This window comes from Sphaeramia orbicularis, chromosome 24 (assembly GCF_902148855.1).
Source record: "Sphaeramia orbicularis chromosome 24, fSphaOr1.1, whole genome shotgun sequence".
Classification (NCBI taxonomy): Eukaryota; Metazoa; Chordata; class Actinopteri; order Kurtiformes; family Apogonidae; genus Sphaeramia; species Sphaeramia orbicularis.
Genome location: NC_043979.1, coordinates 1904984 through 1926305, shown reverse-complemented (window position 1 = coordinate 1926305; position 21322 = coordinate 1904984). Strand labels below are relative to the sequence as shown.

General features: G+C 40.5%; 1 pseudogene; it reads left to right on the top strand.

Moving 5' to 3' along the window:
* Positions 1 to 19893, top strand: part of LOC115415543 (phospholipase DDHD1-like) — a 36915-nt pseudogene extending 17022 nt beyond the window's left edge.
* The last annotated feature ends 1429 nt before the right edge of the window (positions 19894 to 21322 follow it).

The window sequence follows — 21322 nt, the reverse complement described above, 5'->3', positions numbered from 1 at the left end:
TCTTTTATAATGTTTTAAATGTGTTTCTTTTTCCCTGTCGTTGTATTTCAATGTCCTGTGTGAAGCACCTTGAATTGCCTTGTTGCTGAAATGTGCGATACAAATAAACTTGCCTTGCCTTTGTTTTAGTGCAAAAAATAACATTAAATTATGAAAATATTAAGACTTACACACTATCCTGTAACAATAAATTGTGAATAACCTGAACAAATATGAACAACCTGAAATGTCTAAAGAAAATTCAGCACAATTTTAACTCTTTTCTGCCTGTTAGTAACTGTTTAGTGTCTTTGTAGATCTGATCCATAATGCACATGTAGAAATGATAAGTTGAGGGATACTACTGTTAAAATTACAATTATTTTTTTCAAGAAATTTCAGTTTTTTTTCAGGTTATTTAAATCTTTTTTTTTGGATAGTTTATAAAAGTAAGTATTTTCATAATTCAATGGGGGTTTATTGCACTAAAACGACAAAAATTTGGAGTTGTCATTATTTATAGGTTATTATGCTATTATTTTATTGGTTCGGTCCACTGCAGATCAAATCGGGCTGAATGTGGAACCTGAAAGAAAATGAGTTTGAGAGCCCTGTCCCAGATAAAGGAGGAGGAGGAGCTTGGACTCCTTGTCCCAGTGTAGGTGTGTTGTCCTTGTTGTCCGTATGCTGTGCTTCCAGACTGGACCTGTCCTTCTCCACTGTGTGCAGATCACCAGGGGTCTGACTCTGGAGCTCAACCGCCTCTACTCTCTGTTCTGCTCACGGAACCCAGACTTCGAGAAAAACGGGAAGGTGTCCATCGTGTCGCACTCGCTGGGCTGCGTCATCACCTTCGACATTATGACGGGATGGGACCCGGTGCGCTTTCATCATCAAGAAGCGCCCGACCCAGAGGAGACCAAGGCTCGCTGGCCTAGTGATGATGAGCGCCACCTGCAGGAGCAGCTGAGAATCACACACCTCAGGTACGACCAACGCAGACGCCATCCAGTCTGTCAGTCCCATTTTATTAGTTCACACTGGTGGAGAGGAGACGAGCTGGTGAGAAGGTGCTGCGTACGGCCACATCTTCATCAGTGTCATCTTCATCATTGTCGTCATTGTCATCTTTGTCATTGTTGTCTTCGTCATTACTGTCTTTGTCGTCTTTGTCATCATCATCTTTGTCATCATCTTCGTCGTTGTCATCTTCACCATTGTCGTCTTCGTCTTTGTTGTCTTTGTCATTGTTGTCTTCATCATTGTCTTTGTTGTCGTCGTCATATTCGTCATTGTCATCTTCATCGTTGTCGTCTTCATCATTGTCGTCTTCATCAATGTCGTCTTCGTCAATCTCGTCTTCCTCATTGTCGTCTTCATCATTGTCATCTTTGTCATTGTCATCGTCTTCATTGTCGTCGTTGTCTTCTTCATCATTGTCGTCTTCGTCTTCATCGCTGTCATTTTCATCGTTGTCGTCTTCGTTGTTGTCACCTTCCTCATTGTCATTTTCCTCATTGTCATCTTCATCGTCATCTTCGTCATTGTCATCGTCTTCATTGTCGTCATTGTCGTCTTCGTCATTGTCGTCGTTGTCTTCTTCATCGTTGTCGTCTTCGTCATCGTCTTCGTTGCTGTCATTTTCATCGTTGTCATCTTCATTGTTGTCATCTTCCTCATTGTTGTCTTCATCATTGTCGTCTTCATCACTGTCGTCTTCTTCATTGTCGTCTTCCTCATTGTTGTCTTCATTATTGTCATCTTCATCATTGTCATCTTCGTCATTGTCGTCTTCTTCATTGTCGTCTTCATCATTGTCGTCTTCGTCATTGTCGTCTTCGTCATTGTCGTCTTTGTCATTGTTGTCGTTGTTGTCTTCGTCATCGTCTTCGTCGCTGTCATCTTCGTCATTGTCGTCTCCATCATTCTCGTCTTCGTCGTTGTGTTCTTTGTCGTCTTCATTGTGGTCTTCGTCGTTGTCCTCTTCGTTGTTGTCGTCTTCATCAATGTCATCTTTGTCATCATTGTCATCTTTGTCGTCTTTGTCATTGTCATCTTCATTGTTGTTGTCTTTGTTAGCAATTTCTTCAAACATTGTCTCCGACTACACAACTGGTCAGATTCATTTCAAATTTTATATGTATCTTCTTTGGGACAATGTCCATAAAGTTTCTTCATAGTTTTGAGAAATATAGATTTTTGAATTTTTGGTGAATTTTGAAATATTAAAATTGTGTCTTTCCTTTTAGACCCAATAATTAAAGGTAAATGTAGACAGATTTCCTCCCAGGATGGACCTAATGATGACCTCAGAGAAATACAAAAAAAATTATCCTCTTGCTCTGATCCATCCCATAATTAATGAATTTTTAATCAAATATTGGGTCCAAAAATAGGACCCAAATATGGACATTAAATCTCCCTAGGTGTAGGGATAGACTCCAAGCGACCCCCGTGACCCTAGTGAGGATAAAACGGGTTCAGAAAATGAATGAATGAATGAATGAAATCAAAGTTTATTTCTATAGCACTTTACAACAACATAGCGAAGCCCAAAGTGCTTTACATCTAAAAACATGATTAAACTAGAAGCACTCGGAGAGCGCAGACCTCCGCCAAGGCTGATCAGTGGCGCCCCCCGTGGGCCCCCCCACCCCCGATCACCACCAAAATTTAATCATTTCTTCCTTATCCCATTTCCAACAAACCCTGAAAATTTCATCCAAATCTGTCCATAACTTTTTGAGTTATGTTGCACACTAACGGACAGACAAACAAACAAACAAACAAACCCTGGCAAAAACAGAACCTCCTTGGTGGAGGTAATTATAAGATAAAAAAGCAGGTTAATCAGGTATCATAAATATGCACAAAGCAACAGGACACAACACACAGTGATCAAAGAGAGCGCAGATTCAAACCTGATAGTGTCTCAGTGCTAAGGGTTAAAAGCCAGTCTGAACAGGTGAGTCTAAAACCTGTTTAGATATTACAGCAAACACAGTCTGCATCACGTTTAGTAACGTGGAACCTTCCAACACTTTCTGTCCACCACACCTGCTGTTATCATCAAGCTGCCACTGATGTAATCACGCTCTGGTGCGTCTAATGTCGTCGTCGTGTCAGGCGGACACTCCTCCACTCTGTCCCCGACACATGCAACATGAAGATGCGTTCAAGTACCAAAACATGGTACTGTTTGACTTTATGTGAATCAATACTCATTAGTACTGAATTCAGTACCCATCCCTGTCTGTCACTCCTGTCTTTCAGGCTCAGGGACTTGGAGGATCAGTTTCAGGGTCTGCAGTCCTCGTCATGTCTCGCAGTGCCGGCCTTAAAGTTTCAGGTAAATGCTGACGAAGGTTGTGTAATGTATGAGTAGTCAGTGCTCACATTCGACAGCAGACATCAGTAAACAAAAGGCCCTCAAAGGGTCTTTTGACTGAATTATGAGCCCCAGGTTTTAACAATCAGTCACCTTTTGTTACCTCGCAAGAAAATTTACATTTATGCATTTGGCAGACGCTTTTTTCCAAAGTGACTTACAGAGGAAAACCAATCACATCAATCAATCAATCAAATTTTATTTATATAGTGCCAAATCACAACAAAAGTTCTCTCATGGCACTTTACATATAGAGCTGGTCAAAACCAGACTGAAGCCAATTTACACACACAGTAAGGGGGGTTTGGGTAAGGATATGGGAAAATTAGCACGCAGTGGGGAAGGGTATTCAGGAAAGGATACGGGAAGAAAGACGGGAATCAGATAAAGAAGTTAAAATTCCATTACAGTAGAATCAGCCTGTGGACGGCAGCAGGACCTCCAGGGTGGGTTCTGACAGACGCCACCCTCCAGCTGATGGAGGTGCTGACAGACGTTTTTAGCCCCTCCTCCTCCCAGGCCTCAGTACCATCATAGTTCAAGACAGCCCCCATTACTCCTCCCCCCAGTCCTCCTCTGTCTCCTGCATGAATGACCCCAGTATATGGAGTCATGAAGTGTTTTGAGAGGCCGGTGACGGTGTGGGTCCTCACCAGTACACATTCAGGAAGAACTGGTGTCCATCTGATCCAGTAACAACTGGAGAACAGGGGCATTTACCCCAGGATTTGAAATCTACAAGAAAATGAAGTGTAGAACAAACCTAAAAAGCCAGTGTATCTGTGTTAGAGGGTCCACCTGTGGAATAATCTGGAGCAGAACTTAAAAATGTCTTCTTCGATTTGTGCATTTAAAAGGACGTATAAATCCACTATAATAACAAAATATAGAACATTATAGAAGTACGCTTAAAATAAGATATTATTGTAGTTAATTGGTTATCGTGATAAGAAGATATTATCACATTATTGATCATTGTATTTGGACTAATATTTAAAGTGCATATAAATATTATAGTTTATATTAAAAACGGTTGATTATGCAAATCTGAATGTGTGTGAGGTGACTAAAAAAGTGTATATGAATGGTTTGTACGGATGTTTTGTGTTATTGTAAAAATATTCAGAGGAAAATGTGTGTTAAAGCAAAGGAAGCAGATCTGGTTTGATTACTAGTTTGTAAAAAGAGGGTGGAGTCAGTAAGTTATACTTGTGCCCACTCCTTTTCAAGCGCAGAAATTTTTTATTTATTTATTTATTTATTTATTGACCATGTATGATTCTTTGTTATCTGATGATTCTATGTGCACAAAATAAAGCTACTACTACTACTAGGATTTGAGCTCAGTGAATACAGTCGTCCTGCTCTGGAGGACAAGCTGTCACTGCTGGGATTCAAACCATCACCCTGTAAGTGGACACTGCTGGACTTCCTCACATACAGAGCTCAGACTGTGAAGATCCACGGCTGCTCTTCTTCACCAACCACTGCTGACCTTATGACAGCTATGATCGTGGATTTCAGGAAGAGCAGCCCCCCCCACCCTTTACATTCCCTACACAGCAGAGGGTCAATGGAAAACAGACTATTGAATCTTTTAATCCAGGAAAAGCTGGAGGACGTGACTGGAGAGAGGGAGGATGGACTTCTCTAAACTACTGCTCTTTTCTTTTCTTTTCTTTTTTTTTCTTCATTAATTTTTGTGTTGCAGGTGGAGAATTTCTTCTGCATGGGTTCACCTCTGGCTGTTTTCTTGGCGTTGCGTGGGATCCGGCCTGGGAACAACGGCGTCCAGGACCACATCCTCCCAACATCCATTTGCAAACGTCTCTTTAACATATTCCATCCAACTGACCCTGTGGTGAGCGCTGTCATATGACTGAAACAACTCAAATCTCACAGAACAATTTTAGACCAAGGAAAAACAAATGTATGCCAGAGAGGTTCGGACATCCACACCAGTACTCCCATCATTATCTGACTTCTGGAGTTCTCCGATTATTCTTGTAATCATATGAACAGGACAATGCGACTGACTTTATCCGATAATTATGAGAAATCAGATTAACACACCTAGATTTCTCCCCAATACTCCGATATCTTCACGCATGTATACAGGTTAATCTGATTTATTTCGTTTGTTTTTTTTCCATCAGCACATGTGTAAAAAAAACTATAAACTGAAGTTACGCAGCGACACCGTGAGAAGAAGGAAAAAAGTAAAAAAACAATGAAATGTAATGAAGGATAACAGCAAAATGTGATCTGTTTTGTCGTCTTATTAGCTCCTCCCACATTAGGACAGCTAACGCTGACACTGTAGGCATTGCCATGGTAACAAGACAAGACCGGATGTTTTGAAAATGACAGGAAGTGTACGTCTGACATCATAATGTACGAACGTACTCCAAAAGAAATCAAATAATGGACTGAAACATAAACCAGGGTTTTTCCATTATCGCATTTCTGAAGTGACTGTAAACGCATCACATTATTGGATTACTCCCAGTTCTGGTATTTGTCTGGTCGTGTAAACTTGGATTACTCCCAGTTCTGGTATTTGTCTGGTCGTGTAAACGGGCTCAGTGGTGAACGGCGTGTGTCCAGTGTTGGACAGACTGAATCAGATGAGCGTCTTCGTTATGAACTGTGTCTTCATGAGCTGCGTCAGGTGATAATAATGACAGCAGGGGCAGCCGTGGCCCAGAAGGCTGCAGAGTTGGCTGGTGAGCCAAGGGCTGCTGTTAGCAAGATAACTCAAAAAGTTATGGACAGATTTTCAGGAAATTTTCAGGAAATGTTGATACTGGCACAAGGAACAAATGATTAAATTTTAGAGGTGATGGGGAGGGGCCTTCTGCCTTGGTGGTGGTCTGCGCTCTCCGAGTGCTTTTCTAGTTTATGTATCCTTTATTCTTATTCTATTTTTTGCCTTTTTTTTTTTTTTTTAATTTATGGCATTTAACAAGATAACAGAGAAACAGCGTCTCAGTTCTCTGTGTGCCATGTCCATCTAGTCAACTGACAATAAAAGTATGTTTGAATGTTGAATGTGTTTTGTTTGTTTTGCAGGCGTACAGGTTGGAGCCTCTGATCTTAAAACACTACAGTAACATCGCTCCGGTTCAAATTCACTGGTGAGTGATGCAGTTCAGTAACAGAATCCTGTGTCTTTATAAAGGTTTTCTGCACTGAGGATCAAATACAGTGTGATCAGAAGTAATATGTGCCAAAGTTTAGTCATCCTTTAGATTAGTTGTTTCTGCAGCGTTAAAATGAACATACATATTCATTTCTCAGTCTCTTTTCTTCAGATAAAAAGGGAAAATACAGGAAATATATTCACAGCCTTAACCAGTGTGGGGCAAATTATTTTTAAAAAAGTAATTAGTTATAGTTACTAGTTACTGCTCATGCTCCGCCCATGAATACTGTAATGTCTGTATGTGAATGTGACAGACACAGAAGGAGGAGACCACATGTGGTTTATGAACATGTACTTTTACTAGATCAGCTGTACTGAGTACTGCAGTACAGACCACAGATACTTCCTTAAACAGTCACATACAGATCCAGCAGCACATCCCAGAATACCCTGTACAGGTGTGTGTTAAAGTGACAGAACCTTTTTCTGTTTTAGCTACATTACAAATACATTGCATTAACCTCCTCAGACCCAGCTCTGGGTTTTCTGTCCACATTTGTGGACAAGAGTTTCACAACTTTATACAGAAACAAAAGAAAAGAAAACTGTCCACCACAAAGGACATTCCATCAAAATGTTAAAAACTGCATTTGAAAAAACTGTTGCATCATGATGTTTCCAATATAGGCACTTACTTAATAAAAAACAAAAAAGCTGGTTCTTTGCTGACATTTCCTGGGTCTGAGGAGGTTAAAAATGGATTTGGCGAAGGAGTAAGAAGTTGAGTGTTAGAAACAGAGAAACGACTTTGGAAACAAAGTCCTAACTGTTTCACTGACTGTATGTGAAACTGAACGAAAGACACTTTGTAAAACGGCATGGTTTTATTTGATAAATAAATAATCAAGCTCCTTGAATTGCACTGCCAGGAATGTGTTGAATCAGAATGAACTTAACTGATGCTCTGGGTGTGTATCGTATCGCATCACGAGGTGCCACAAATGTATCTACAATATATCGGATCGGAGGTGCTGTATCGTGTTGCGTATGGTATCGGCCTTACAACTAAGATTCCCAGCTCTAGTTTCTACTGCTGCTCAGACTACAGTAGTTTGTACATTCAACACATTCTAGATGTTTCTAATGGTTTTTGCTGCTTCTTGTCATGGGGTCAGAGGTCACACTAAATACTGACTTTAACCTTGAACCAGTGCTGTAGTGGTCCCTGGAGAAGTGGGTATATGCTCAATTTTTGGCTACTTCTTTTTTTTTTTAAGTCCAGAAAAACGCTGTTTTAGAAACAGTGACATATACAGACTTCTTTATTTACTTTACCCATAAATCCATCTGTAGTATTTGTTCACTATTATAACATGATCATGACTTGATCAGGAGCAGTTTGTAGGTTTTACTGGACACACAAGCAGCTGCAGGAATGGAGATGGATTCAACAGGAGGTAAACAGAGGAGAATGTTAACCTTTCATAACGTTAGGCTTTCATAACCTTAGCCTTTCATAACATTAGCCTTTCATAATGCTAGCCTTTCATAACGTTAGCCTGTCATAATGTTAGCCTTTCATAACGTTAGCCTTTCATAACATTAGCCTGTCATAATGTTAGCCTTTCATGACGTTAGCGTTTCATAACATTAGCCTTTCATAACGTTAGCCTTTCATAATGCTAGCCTTTCATAACGTTAGCCTGTCATAATGTTAGCCTTTCATAACGTTAGCCTTTCATAACATTAGCCTGTCATAATGTTAGCCTTTCATGACGTTAGCGTTTCATAACGTTAGCCTTTCATAACGTTAGCCCTTCATTATGTTAGCCTTTCATAACGTTAACCTGTTATAATATTAGCCTTTCATATTGTTAGTCTTTAATCATGTTAGCCTTTCATAACGTTAGCCTTTCATAACGTTTGCCTTTCATCATGTTAGCCTTTTATAACTTTTGCTTTCATAATGTTAGCCTTTCATAACATTAGCGTTCCATAACATTAGCCTACTCACACAGTTTAACTAATGGTGACTAAATCTCTTCTCTGAATGTGCAGTCATGTGACCAGTCGTTTAAAACAGTGACTCATTCTGAAACCACCTTAAAACTGACCTCAGAATTATGTGCATGCAGTGACCTGTCAATCAACTGGGGTGGCACTGGCACCTGAGGTGACCAATCAGGTTCCAGAGGTGGACAGCGCTAGTTAGCAATATTTTCCCAGGCATGACCCGCCCTACTCTGCCTCTGATTGGCTCATCAGTCGTCATGCCTAAAGTTAACCAATCTAATCAGTGAAGGCAGTCAGTACTAGCCAATTAGAGGCAGAGTAGGGCGGGGCATGGCTTCACCATCCAAGGGGAAAACATGGGTAATACGACGGAATGGAGCAGATCAGGGGGATTTAGAAGAGGATGCACGCAATGACTGGAAAAGAAGTGGGTCCACTGCGTACACCCTGGACTACACCACTGCCTTTAACCCATTTAGTTCAGTTTGTTGTGTGTCTTTTAAGGCTGTGCTCAGATGTCCTGTTTTTTCTTGTTGTATCTGAAGAAAAGAGACTGAGAACTAAATATGCCTGTTCATTTAACCCTTTCATGCATAGCAGTCACTCCAGTGGACAGTTCTACTACAGCTGTTCTCTTCTACATTCATGGGTTTTGTTGTTTTAGTTCCATATCAGCCAACACAGTGGACGCTTATGGGTCAAAACAGTCATGTCCCATCACAGAACAAACTTTAACTGACTGCCATTCAAACATTTATTTCAATATAAAGTAGCTCCTTGTTTTGGATAATCCCTTATGGTCTGACTAAAGCAAAAATTAATTTAAAAGGTAAAATGTGGGTCATTTAGCAACACTAATCTGTCAAACTGACACTAAAATGTCCCGTCAGAGAGATTTCGAATACTGTGTTTTGACACTTATGCACCATCTCATACACTGCAAATCATACCAGCACTGTAACTGTAATGTTCTAGATAAACCTGGTCTGCACTAACATGTCTGAGTGTAAATCAGTTGCTAGTTGTTATTAGACTATAATTAACAGTTTTCTTAAACAAAAAGGTTTTTTTATGCATACTATCTCCATGAAGTGAGTAATAACTAGAATTAGAGTTTGTTAAAATGTGAGAAAACATCAGATTAGCTGATGAAAAATGTTTTTATTTCATAGTTTTCACATATATCACTTTCTGATGACAGGTTTAAATACATGTTTTTTTGCTTCAAAAATTAGACACATGGTGTCCAGCTGCGTGGACATTTTTGTAACTCCATGAAAAATAGGTTCATAAATGCCTAAAGAGGAATAAAAACACTCAGGAAAAAAATCTTGACCAAGGTTTTCATAATTCTTGCATGAAAGGGTTAAACGCTGCAGAAACCTCTAATCTAAAGGCCTGATCTACCACTGTGGCTCAGTCCTGTGTGTGTCGGCTGTCTGCTGGTGTCTGAGGACAGGATGTGGACCACATGTATGTGTGACGTACAGGTACAACACCAGCAGCCCCACGCCGTACGATCAGATCCGCCCCACCATGTTACACCCTCTGAAGGAGAGCGCGTCGGTGAGCGACTCAGAGAGCATCCCCAGCCCCTGCACCTCCCCCCCCCAGACCAGACGGCACTACGGGGAGTCCATCACCAGCCTGGGGAAGGCCAGCATCATGGGTGAGGAGGACACATCTGTCAGGGACAGTTCTGTCTCTGACTTTAGCCCATGTCATTACAAATCAGGCCCTCCAGAAAAACAGGATTATTTAATCGCATAATTCAAGCAAATAGTGTGTATTATGCAGGGGTCCATTTGTCATCAAAACCAAGGTTCTAATAGTTCTGGATTTTTCATTCTACTGTAGTTTAGTTTTATTTAGTTTGGACTTTTTTTCTCTAATTCAGTTTAATTCATTTTTAGAGCAGGTTTGACAGTTTTTATTAGTTTTCATTATTTTCTAAATGCTTAGTTTTAGTTTAGTCGTCTCTTTTCCTCTTTGTCGTCGTATTCAAATAAATCCCAGACAGGACTCTGCTGCTTTAGTCTCCATGTTTCCAGTAGAGTGGGGACCAGAAGACGACTGGAAACCACAAGTGAACACAAGTGACGGAGCAAAAAGTGTCGTATGGTGCTGTGAGCTAAAATTGCTAGAGCAAAATAAATCGCTTTTGTATCAATCCGAAATTGACGAAGACAAAAACGAAGGGAATTTTATTCATAATTTTTATCCGTTTAGTTAGTTTTGTAAACACACAATACAGTTTCAGTTAGTTATGGCTTTTTTTCTTTTAAATATAGTCTTTATTTATTTCAGTTAACGAAAAAGTTTTACAATTCTAGTTTTCATCATTTCGTTAGTTTTTGTTAACGATAATAACCTTGATCAAAACACGTTTTTCCAGTTCCCGCATATTTTCGTAACTTCGCGCATTTTTTGCAAATTCCCACAATGTCACTGCATAAAATCACATAAAACCCACATTTTCCATCATATCATCAAAGATTTTTGCCTGCATTTTTCTGGAGGAACTGACTAATGCCTGAAATAAAAGCCTTGTATCGTTTCAACTCCAACCATCAGAGTAAAGAAGATGAAAGTGACAGGATGTGGATGTGTGAGCTGCAGCGTCTGTGTGTGTGTGTGTGTGTGTGTGTGTGTGTGTGTGTGTGTGTGTGTGTGTGTGTGTGTGTGCTACTCTTGAAAATATGGCTGTGTAGTGTTAATGGACTCAGCACATTCCACAGGCGGAGGGAGGGGGGTGCACTGAGCATGCTCAGATGTCTATGGAAAGAACAAGGTCTATTCTTTTTGATCCTATTGAGGAAACAGTTGAATTTCTATGAATATTTAAAATAAATCATACATTCAGAACGCTCACCACAGACACATCAGGGGTTAAAGGGTTAAACACCAAGGCCTTTAAAATACTTCACCACAAGAAATCCAACAAACCCTCCCAGTCACACAGCTGTTTTTAGAAGAAGAAAAGCCCTACACACACAGATGTAATATTACTGAAAATGCAGCATTAGTGCGACTCATCAAATGGTTAAATGATAGTTTTTACAGATATTTCTGCAGGATGTCCCAGTGTCATGAAGTAAAGCTTTGCATTATGACACAAAGGGTTTCATTTCTATTATCTGTATTATAAAAGGCAAGTGTGTGTGTGGTGTGTGTGTGTGAGGGTGTGTGTGTGTGGTGTGTGTGTGTGAGGGTGTGTGGTGTGTGTGTGTGTGTGTGTGGTGTGTGTGGTGTGTGTGTGAGGGTGTGTGTGTGTGTGTGTGTGTGTGTCTCAGGCATCGCACTAACTCCGTACACAGCTGACTGCTGCAGTTTGTCATACGTCTGAATTTTTGGTCATTGAACAAACTAGTGAAAAATCCCGTTACTATGTCCATGATGTTTGACAGGAAGTGCAGTACCACACTGCATGATGGGAAATGAAGTTAAAAACAGGAACAACTCATTTACTAACTTAACTCCCTAGATATCAGTGTAATATATTAATTGTTGTTTAAATTTTACAGAATGAGTTACCAAACAATTTATATGTCAGTACTTATAAAATAAAATTTAGACGAACATCTTTACCCTGAAGCAGTGGAGGCTGCTGGTCTTTCAGACAGGGGAAGCTCATTGTTGGCTTACATCAAAAAAAAAAACTGTCAAGTCATTTAAACATAAATTCAGCTCTCCGTTCCTTTTTAAGAACATGCTCAGTGTCCTTATCGTACCAGTAGGCATCTTTTCCAGGGACTGGACCAGTGTCCTCTGAATGTCCAGCAGAGCTTGGCTGCTCAGACGGCCTTGGCCCAGTGTGGTCCAGGTGGAGGACTGAAGCCTTTAAACTACAGAAGCTCCTTCTACACCTGCCGAAAAAATGATTTTAAACTCAAACAAGAAATGATTAAATTATGGAACTGAAACAAGAAAATGTTGAAATTATGTTAAATTGAAACAAGGAAGTCCAATGGTTGTGTTTTCTTCCAGGTCAGTAAATGAACAGTTCATTTGGTTTCTGTGATTTCACAGCAGAATGTGTGACGGTATTAAACTGAACTGTGTCAGTGAAGGAGCACATCTGAAAACAGCTGTCAATCAAACAGGATTCAGCCTTTGGACCCATCCTCCAATCAGCACGTGGAAGCTCAGCATCCAGCAAGGCCGAGCTCCGCCCACAGCTCCGTTCACCCCCAGAGACGCCGAGCGTCCGGGGGCGGGACAACATGGTGTCATTTATCCAATTAGCGTCCAGTTTAGAGTTGTTGAATAAAGCAGTTCCACTCAGTCCCATTGAAGTGCATGGACGCTGAGCGTCTACGGACAAATGCACTGAGCAGAGATGGAATGAACAAACACAGACACGGGAATGGAGGAGAAGTGAACAACATCCAGTCCACTGATCTGGGATCAAACTGATTCTGAACCAACTGGTCTGAGAGATGAACGTGTTCCAACACATTTGGAGTCAATGAAATGAAAACAACTGAACAGGTTTGAGCATTTAATGGGAGTCATTTTAGGGGCAGAGGAGCTTCCACTGCAGTCGGACACTGAACAGCTGTGGTCTAAAGTCAGCTCTGCCCAGGATAAAAACAACCACATCTGAACCTGCGGACCCACATGGGTTAATGCACTAATGTTTTTATTTTACACAAGTGTTTCAACTTTAGTCATTTTTTTCCTTTTTTTTCTTTTTTCTGTTTTTTCTTTTCTTTCTTTTCTTCTTTTTTTCTTTCTTTCTTTTTTCTTTTTTCCTCTTTCTTTTCTTTTTTCCTTTTCCTTTTTTTTTTTTTTTTTTTTTCTCTCCCCTTTTTTTCTTTTCTTTTTCTCTGTTTTTTCTTTCTTTCCTTTTTTTTCTCTTCCTAAACTTTGCTCATTTTTCTTGCTAATACTACCTCTGACCGTACAGATCACAGTTCACAATAATCAAGCGTCACTAGTTCTGAGGGAAAAGGCAGCGGAGGAAACCGAACCCTTTTTGGCTTTGTCAGCTGCAGGTTCCCAGTGGACCTGATCCAGTCCACCATGGACCAGGTCCAGACTGCAACACACAGCAGCTTCTACTGCAGCTGCAAGGCAAGCAGTGGGGCCAGAGCCCAGTCTGAAGCGATCAATAAAAGCAATTCTGTCCTGTTAGCTGGATGCACAGTGTGACAGGAGTTTTTCTGGATCCGTCAGATGTTGAACAGAGTAAAAGCTCTGCAGGACCAACACTGCTGACCATATTAAAGCTGAGGATTCACATTCAACCGGGGAACCATCTGCAATGTTTTACAAGAAATAATGTCCAAGTAACAGTTTAAAGTAGAAGAGCTGGTGTAGTTTAGGACAGGGGGGTCAGACTCATGTTAGTTCAGTTCCACATTCAGCCCAGTTTGATCTGCAGTGGGCCGGACCAGTAAAATAATAACACAACATCCACCCAGCATCCCACATCTCACTGGTTCGCGTCACGTGGTTACCGTGGTTACGTCACCGTGGAAGCATCTCTGTTGGGTTGTGCTAGCGTTTTGTGCTTTTTGTGCAGTTATTTTACCAAATGTCTGTTTCCAAACTGTAGGAGCTATTTGTCTATTTAGTTTTTGTTCACAGTTAATTTACCATTTTGTTTACTAATTTAGTATTTTTTGCAAATTGTTTATTTTGATTTGTTTGCTTTTTGTGTAATATTTAGAATATTTTTAAAATTTTCATGGTTATTGCTTTCATTCTTTAGTGTTTAGCAACTTTTTGTTTTGTGTTTTCTTATTGGTTTAGACCAGGGCTGTCAAACTCCTGTTAGTTCAGTTCCACATTCAGCCCAGTTTAATCTGCAGTGGACTGAACCAGTAAAATAACAGTGAAAAAAGTAAAATTATATTGTGATCAGGTTTACATCAACAAAGTTTCCTTCAAAATCTGAATAACATGAACAACTTGAATTGTCTTAAGAAAAACAAATGTAATTTTAACAATATTGTGCCTCGGTTTATCAGTTTATCGTTTACACATGTGCGTTACAATCGCACAAAACATTTAATAACAGGCAGAATACTGGTCAAATTGCATTTACTTTTAAGACATTTCTGTTTGTTCATATTTGTTCAGGTTATTCACATTTGTTGTGAACGTATAGTTTGGTAATGTAAACATTTTCATGTAACTTTACTTCTTTACACCAAAAAAACAAAGAGAATTTGGGGTTGTCATTATTTGTAGGTTATTCTGATAATATTTTACTGGTTCTGACCCACTTGAAATCTAATCAGACTGTATGTGTCTGTATGTGGAAGCTGAATTCAAATGATTTTGACACCACTGATTGTTAATTTCTTCAGTGTAATTTTTGCATTTCACAAATTCATCCCAGGGGCCGGATTGGACCCTTTGGCGGGCTGGATTTGGCCCCCGGGCCGCATGTTTGACACCTGTGGTTTAGTAGTAGTGGGAGGAGGAGATCTGATCCGGTTCTTTTTCTTCAGCTTTGTTTTGATAGAATAATTGTTAAATTTACTCAGAGCTATTATTAACATCTGCTGGATCGGTAAATTCAATACAGGAAAATGACTGACAAATACTAAGTGCAGAGGATGATACATTCAGATCAGTTTGGAAAGTTAAAATGTTTGAAAGTTGACACAAAAAACTATTCTGTCCTGGTAACTACGGATCCTCTGAATGTCCAAATATGGTCATATCTGAACAGATGAAGAACTGTATTTGACACCAGTTACTGACGTGTGTTGATCAGATTAGCGGTGCCTGCTGTCCAGTAGGTGGCGGTTGTGCACACACACCCATCACAGACACAACCAGAGGTGAAACAGACACAACACGTTAGAACTGAATGTGTGTTCTGAGTCCTCCATGAACGTCCATATTCAGTCACTGAGTCCTTCAGACAGCTGCAGCACCACTGGAGCATAAACATGTACATTCTACACATTCTACCTCTGTGTGTGTGTGTGTGTGTGTGTGTGTGTGTGTGTGTGTCTTTTTGTACGTGACTGTTTTATTTTTTCAAATATTTTTTATTCTTAACTGTTTTATAATTGATGTATGTATTTTATGTGAACATCTTACAAATGGTATTCTGCAGTGACAATAAAGTGTATACTATTCTATTCTGTTCTATTCTATTGTTTTCAATTCTGTTCTGTTCAATTCAATTGTTTTCTATTCTGTTCTATTCTATTCAATTCTATTCTATTCTATTGTGTTCTATTCTGTTCTGCTGTTCTATTCTGTTCTATCTATTCTGTTCTATTCTATTCTATTTTATTCTGTTCTATTCTGTTCTACTCTATTCTATTCTACTCTATTCTATTCTGTTCTACTCTATTCTGTTCTGTTCTATTCTATTCTACTCTATTCTGTTCTATTCTATTCTGTTCTACTCTATTCTATTCTGTTCTATTCTATTCTATTCTACTCCATTCTATTCCATTCTATTCTATTCTGTTCTACTCTACTCTATTCTACTCTATTCTATTCTATTGTGTTCTATTCTATTCTGTTCTACTCTATTCTACTCTATTCTATTCTACTCCATTCTATTCTGTTCTATTCTATTCTGTTCTATTGTATTCTATTCTACTCTATTCAGTTCTGTTCTACTCTATTCTACTCTATTCTATTCTATGCTATTGTGTTCTATTCTGTTCTACTCTATTCTATTCTGTTCTATTCTATTCTGTTCTATTCTATTCTGTTCTACTCTATTCTGTTCTATTCTATTCTATTCTATTCTACTGTATTCTATTCTGTTCTAATCTATTCTATTCTATTCTGTTCTTATCTATTCTATTCTATTCTACTGTATTCTATTCTATTGTGTTCTAATCTATTCTATTCTATTCTGTTGTACTCTATTCTGTTCTGTTCTATTCTATTCTATTCTATTCTGTTCTATTCTATTCTATTCTGTTCTATTCTATTCTGTTCTATTCTATTCTATTCCAGCTGCCAATGGGAGAAGGCGGGGTTCACCCAGTTAAACATATATTTCTAGTTCTTTTTTGTCTTTTTTTTACTGTATTTCTAGTTCTTTTTTTATTTTTATTTTTTTTTATTTCTAGTTCAGATGACTGATTCATGCGTCTATCGTTCTTCTCTCTTCCACTCAGGTGCTGCGAGTCTTGGGAAGGGAATCGGCGGAATTCTGTTTTCCCGTTTTTCCCGTTCCAGTGGCCAAGTGGGCGGAGTGGAGGAGGAGCCATCAGACTCTGAGGGCGGGGCCTCTGAGGTGGAAGAAGGAACGACAGTGGCTGAAACTGAGGAGAAGGACAAACAGATGGAGGAGGAGAGAAGGGTGGAGGAGGCAGCGGCGGCCATGTCCCAGTCCACCTCTGCTGTCATGGACAACGCCTCCGGTGAGTCCACTGAGGGGACCGGGTCTGGACTGGGGCCGAACCAGGTCTGGACCAGGTCTGGAAGGTCCACCTGCACCTGATCAACAGGGCACAGCATCAACTGTAGTCCAGAAATTTGTGTAAACTTTTTAACCCTTTACGCACCTGAAATATATATTTTTTTAATATATTACATTTTGTACTATGGCGTATTAGAGCAACATAAGAAAATAAGAACACTGTCACTACGAGAATAAAGTCGAATACAAAAAGTTATCATTTTATAAGAATGATTTCGTAATATTATGAGAATAATGTTGTCATATTTTGAGAATAAAGTCATAATATTACAAGACTAATGTAATTTAAAATCAGGCGGGAAAAATATCCTAGGACATTCACCTCAGAGCAGACACTATTGGGATAGTTTCAGACAACTTCTTAGAGTTTGAAAACAGCATCGTCTTAGTTTTTTCAGTACTGAGGACAAGTTTCAGCTGAAGAAGTGAGTGCTGGACTGCATCAAAACCTCTGCACGTATTCAGTGGTTTGAGCAAGAGTTGATCCACAGCAGTAAATAACTGTGTCATCAGCATAAAATACAGATCAGCATCAGACACACTGTGCCTAGAGTCATTTATATACAGAATAAAAAGGAGGGGTCCTAATGTGGAACCCTGTGGCACCCCCTTGTGGACAGTGACATATTCTGAACACTGTTCTGTTTTGTGTCTTTTAAGGCTGTGACCAAGAAAAGAGACCGAGAAATAAATATGTATGTTCATTTAAACCAGGGCTCTCAAACTCCTGTTCTTTCAGGTTCCACATTCAGCTCCATTTGATCTGCAGTGGACCGGACCAGTAAAATACTAACAGAATAACCTATAAATAATGACAACTCCATATTTTTGTCTTTGTTTTAGTGCAAAAAAAACCCATTTATTATGAAAATACTTACTTTTATAAACTATCGAAACAAAAAAAAAATTTAAATAACCTGAAAAACTGAAATTTCTTAAGAAAATAAGAGCAATTTTAACAATGTTCTGCCTCAACTTATCATTTCTTCATGTGCATTCTGGATCAGATCTACAAAGACACTAAACACTGAGGGACAGGAGGGAAGAGTTCAAATTGGGCTGAATTTTCTTTAGATGCTTCAGTTTTGTTCATATTTGTTCAGGTTTATTCACATTTTATTGTCACAGGATAGTTTGTAAGTGTAAATATTTTCATAATTTAATGTTATTTTTTGGACTAAAAACAAAGACAAATATTTCAAGTTGTCATTATTTTATAGGCATAATGGAATATTGTTTTTTTTTCACATCAAACAGAAGAAAATACGGAGTCATTCTTTTTGTCGGTTCTTCTGCTGTTATTATTTGACTGTAGATCAGATTGGTCTGTATGTGGAACCGCACTAAATGAGTTCCACAGCCTTGACTGTGGAGTTTTTGCACTTGTAAATTCATCCTATGGGCTGGACTGGAACCTTTGGTGTGGACGCATTTGGCCCCCAGGACCGCATGTTTGACACCCCTGGTTTAAACGCTATAAAAACATCTAATCTAAAGACTGCCTAAAGCATTGCAGTCCTGTACGTCCATATGTGTCAGAGTCCTTGTGTTAAAGTGTCCTCGCTGTCCCCTGGGGTCTACCGGGGTCCTACCTGGGTCTACCTGGGTCTACCGGGGTCTACCGGGGTCTACCGGGGTCTACCGGGGTCTACCGGGTCTACCTGGGTCTACCTGGGTCTAACCTGGTCCTTCTGTGTCTTTCAGTGGAACTGGAGCGGCGCATTGACTTTGAGCTGCCGAGGGTTTAGTGGAGAGCCGCTACTGGTCTGCGGTCACCTCCCACACGGCGTACTGGTGTTCCTACAACGTGGCTCTGTTCCTCCTCACCTTCATGTACAGACCACAGGAGCCTCCGGAAGCTGCCGACGACAACCCAACATGTCCTAACACAAGTGCACTGTGGGACGGATGGGCTCAATTCACTTTCTGTTCACCGCTGCGGGACAGTTTCCAAGTTCACCACAGTTCACATTTGAACATTCAGTAATACAACAACACCAGAGTGATCCAGTGTGGAGTTTATTTTGACACTTCACAGTTTCCTTACATGAAAATACATTTTGTATAACATTATTGATTGGATATTTTCATTTGACTTGTGATTTTAATATGAAATGACTTGTTAGAAATAAACAGCATGGAAATGAATGACCCAACACAAACCCAAGCACAAACTGTCCCTGAAGTAAACCCCCCCCTTTACACTGCAGCCTCCCCTGGGACCTGCACAGCAGACTGAGAAGACGCCTGGTGTCCCCCCCAGTGTCCCCTCTGGGTCCTCTGTCGGACACACAGCTGTGTCCTTTGACTGGATCAGTGGACCTCCTGCTGACTTCCTGTTTGACCTCAGAGTCTGCCTGTCTGTCACAGTCTGCCTGTCTGTCACAGTCAGCCTGTCTGTCACAGTCAGCCTGTCTGTCACAGTCAGCCTGTCCGTCACAGTCAGCCTGTCTGTCACAGTCTGCCTGTCCGTCACAGTCTGCCTGTCCGTCACAGTCTGCCTGTCTGTCACAGTCAGCCTGTCTGTCACAGTCTGCCTGTCCGTCACAGTCAGCCTGTCTGTCACAGTTCTGCCTTCCGTCACAGTCTGCCTGTCCGTCACAGTCTTGCACCTGTCTGTCACAGTCAGCCTGTCTGTCACAGCTGCCTGTCTGTCACAAGTCAGCCTGTCTGTCACAGTCAGCTGTCTGTCACCGTCTGCCCCTGTCTGTCACAGTCTGCCTGTCTGTCACAGTCTGCCTGTCTGTCACAACAGTCAGCCTGTCCGTCACAGTCTGCCTGTCTGTCACAGTCAGCCTGTCCGTCACAGTCTGCCTGTCTGTCATAGTCAGCCTGTCTGTCACAGTCAGCCTGTCCGTCACAGTCTGCCTGTCTGTCACAGTCAGCCTGTCCGTCACAGTCTGCCTGTCCGTCATCCCGCCCCCAGGTGTGCGTTCATGTGCCACTCTGTTGACGTAGCAGAACTCCAATGCTTCCTCCAGATTCATCGTCTTTAGAAACAAGTCTTTCTTTTTTTGGTACTATCTGTTTGGAACCTGAATACTGTTTACAGTTTTCGTACAACGCTGGTACCTCGACTTACGAGTTTTCTGAGTTGTGAGCCGGTGCTCGGTCGATTTTTTTGCTTGAGTTGCGAGTCAAAATCTGATTTATGAGTGAGTTCAGAAACACCGCCGCTAGTTGCACACAACATCCGCCCGGCATCCCACGTCTCACTGGTTCACTTCACGTGGTTACCGGGGTTACCTCACCGTGGAAGCATCTCTGTTGGGTAGTGCTGGCGTTTTTGGGCTTTTTGTTCAGTTATTTTGCCAAATTTCTTTTCCTAACCCTGGTTCATCTGTTCACCTCTTCCAGACACAAAGCGTTTCAGCACCTCCCCTGTGGACAGCGACAGCAGGAGATAATAGCTGTAAGACCAAATATCACCACCATCTGCACATTTACAATTGCATTTAAAAAAACTAACTCAAATAAAATACATTTACATTAAATACTTATTATTAATGTTCCATTTCAATTAATTTCAATGTGGAAAATTGATTGACATACGAGCAAATTGAGTTACAAGCTCGGGTCACAGAACGAATGAAAACTCGTACATCCAGGTACCACTGTGTTTCGACCGTAACTGAGGTTGTACGGATCAGAGAAGCTTCAGTTCTTTCCTCAGAGCCAACCTGAGTTAAAGCAGCTTTAAGGGATGTTTGACCACCAGAGGGCAGCAGCCAACAATAGCTCCACACAATACAGACCCGACACTACATCATTGGAGGAGGTGCATCTGTACAGAAGACAAACAGAGTCGCTTTCCATTGGACATCTGCGCAAAACTTTACCCATATTTACTAAATTTTTAAAAAACAGAAGTGCGTAATGTGGGTTTTTCCATCAAATCACAAATGCAATGATCTGTTTATTTATTATTGCGAGATGACACGAGAAGTCATGTCGACAAACATAAATATGTGTTTTTTGGATACTTGTTACCCTCTCTGTCTCGTACTAAGTTCTACAATGATTGGGTTTCCTCATGTTTTAAAGCTTTTCTTCTTCTCTTGTTGTAACATCCATCAACATCCTTTTTTTGTTGTTCACATGACTAGTTGCGCAAAAAGGTCTTTCTGTTGCAGTTTTGCGTGATATGCCAATTTTACTACACCAGAAACACCACCTCTTGGAAGAACGAAAACTTTTCACCAAAAAATAGAGTTTTGGTGAAATTGTCCTTTTTTCCATCAGACAAATTTTTATGCGCAAGTTATATTCACGCAGTTTGAGGGTCAGTGGAAAAGTGACTATAGTGACGGAGCGGCTCCGTCCTGGGTAACGGCTGTCCAAAGGCTCCGTTTGTGCAGGTTCTCCTTCTGTCTGTGTCGGTTCTCTC